Source organism: Cnephaeus nilssonii (genome assembly GCF_951640355.1).
Source record: "Cnephaeus nilssonii genome assembly, chromosome: 7".
NCBI classification, from domain to species: domain Eukaryota; kingdom Metazoa; phylum Chordata; class Mammalia; order Chiroptera; family Vespertilionidae; genus Cnephaeus; species Cnephaeus nilssonii.
Window position 1 is genome coordinate 83,966,382 of NC_137078.1, and position 2,957 is coordinate 83,969,338.

Genomic DNA, 2,957 nt, shown 5'->3' on the forward strand with positions numbered 1-2,957 from the left:
TCAGAGCACCAAAGCCCCACTGAAGCAAGTCCCGCTCCACAGGAGTGTCTCCTGCATGGCAGCTCTTCCACTGTAGTCACATCTGGAACTCACAGCCACTTGGCCTGGAGGTCAATTCCTCCCAGCGATGCTAACAGCAATCAAGGCTCAACTACAGCAAGACAGTACACACAGCCCACAAAGGAGCACACATAGAATGCCCAGCTCAGGTGATGAGGGAGGAACACCCACCCAGAAGAGCAAAAATAAATTTAAAAAGATAAAAAAATATGAATATAGTGTAAGGAGCCTCTGGGACAACTTTAAACATACCAACATTTGCATTATGGAGGTGCCAAAAGGAGAAGAGTGAGAGCAATATATTGAAAACCTATTTGAAGAAATAATGACAGAAAACTTCCCTTACTTGGTGAAAGAAATAGACTTATAAGTCCAGGAAGTGCAGAGGACCACACCAAGACACATCATAATTAAAATGCCAAAGGTTAAAGACAAAGAGAGAATCTTAAAAACAGCAAGAGAAAAAGAGTTAGTTACTTACTAGGAAGCACCCATACAACTGTCAGCTGGTTTCTCAACAGAAACGTTGCAGGCCAAAAGGGAGCAGCAAGAAATATTCACAGTGATGAATAGCAAGGACCTACAACCAAGATTACTCTACCCAGCAAAGCTATCATTTAGAATTGAAGGTCAGATAAAGAGCTTCACAGACAAGAAAAAGCTAAAGGAGCTCTTCACCATCAAACCAGTATTACATGAAATATTGAAGGGTCTTATTTAAGAAAAAGAAGGAGGCAGAAAAAGAGGAGGAACAGGAGGAGGAGGAGGAGAAAAGAGATAAAAATATGAACAATAAAATGGCTATAAATACATATCTACCAACAATTGAATCTAAAAATTAAAATATTGCCCTAGCTGGTTTGGCTCAGTGGATAGAGCATCAGCCTACAAACTGAAGGGTCCCAGTTTGATTCTGGTCAAGGGCACATGCCCAGGTTGCGGGCTCAATCCCCAGAAGGGGACATACAGGAGGCAGCCAATCAATGATTCTCTCATGGTTGATGTTTCTCTCTCTCTCTCTCCCCCTCTCCCTTTCTCTCTGAAATAAATAAAAATATTTTAAATAAATAAATTAAAATAAAATAAATGAACAAGAAATCTAATGAACAAAATAAATGGATGAATAAAATAGAACCAGAGGCATGGAAACATGGAATAGACAGATGAATCCCATCCTGAAGCGGGGAGAGGGTGTGGGAAGAGGTAACTAAAAATGCATATATGCATTACCTGAGGACACAAACAATAGGGTGGTAAAAGCCTGGGGCAGAGTGGGAACAGGGTGGGGGGGGCTAATGGGGGAAAAAGGGAGACCTCTGTAATATTCTTGACAATAAAGATTTTTTTAAATAACTCATTTAACTAGCTTATGATAATAATGATGCATTATAAGGAACTTAGAGATCATTTACACCAACAATTTTTAAACTTTTTGCCATAAAAACTAAAATATGGACCCCACAGTTGATATTTGTCCTGTCTTGTGGCTGCCCACCATCTATGAACACCCCTTCCTCCAATCCCTCCCCTCCACCATGGGCAAGAAAGAAATGGGCCTGCCCAGACCCCTTTGTAGCCGGGATGTGTGAGCATGTGACCTGGGTTCTATCAGATTCATTTGCCGGCATGAGGATCAGCTGGTTATAAAAGTGACTGCAGCAGCATGTGGATCGTGGTGAAATAGTAGTTAATATAATTATTACCTGTTCTCATCTGGAATAATCTGATCTCCTAGAAAATCAGGCTTTGGGGATCAAGTGTTTGCTGACAGAATGGCAGGAAAGGCACATATTGGGGGTGAAATGACATCTAGCGTATGAGAGAATTTAGAGGAATAAAAGAATAAGCTCAGAGTCATCATTTATTGGCACAAGGCATGATCAGAGAACCAGGAACTATCTATGACTGAACTATGAGGAATCCCTCACCTCTTGTAGCTGAAGAGATAAAGAAGCTAATGACAAAAACTAAAATCAAAGCTTAAGAATGTAAGTTGTCACATTACAATGCTGGTTAAATTACAGCCTTGCTTCACACACGTGTGCACACACACACACACACACACACACACACACACCACAAACAAAAGGTATCAAATAGCCGACAAGCACATGAAGCAATATTCAACATCATTAGTCATCAGAGAAATGCAAAATAAAACCATCGTGAGATGCCACTCATCCCCGCTAGCATGACTAAGATGAAAGAGGCTGGCAATGCCAAGTGCTTTGGAAGATGTAGAGCAGCTCGAACTCCCATTCCTTCTGCTAAGACTACTGCAGAACCTCTTTGGCAGTATTTACTTAAGCTAAACATACACTTACCCTATGACTCAGCAATTCCACTCAAAGTATATACCCAGAGAAGTAAGAAATGCCCAACCAAAGATATGTACAAATGTTCACAGCAAGTGTATTTACAATATCCCCAATTGAACACAATCCCGAAGTCCATCAACCACAGAATTGATAAATTCATGTCTATTTCATGAAATACACACAGCAATGAAAAAAGACCTAATGCAAAAATGAGTGAATCTCACATACCTAATGTTGAGCAAAAAAGCCACTCCCAAAATAATGACACATACATACATACTTTAAGACTCCAATGAAACGAAATTCAAACCCAAGAAAAGTAATCTATGCTGACAGTATTCAGAAGAGTCAAGACCTCTGAGTAGCTGCCAGTGACTGGGAGAGGGTGTGAGGGAGCCTCTGGGTGCTGGAAGTGTTCTATAGCTTATAATCTTCATCTATATCTTATATGTGTAATCTTTACCTTTTTACATATACATACATGCATACGTATATAGAAGCAATATTCACATATACATAGTATATATAGTCACACAGCTGTACACTTACTGAAATTACATAGCTATATCAGGCCTCTGA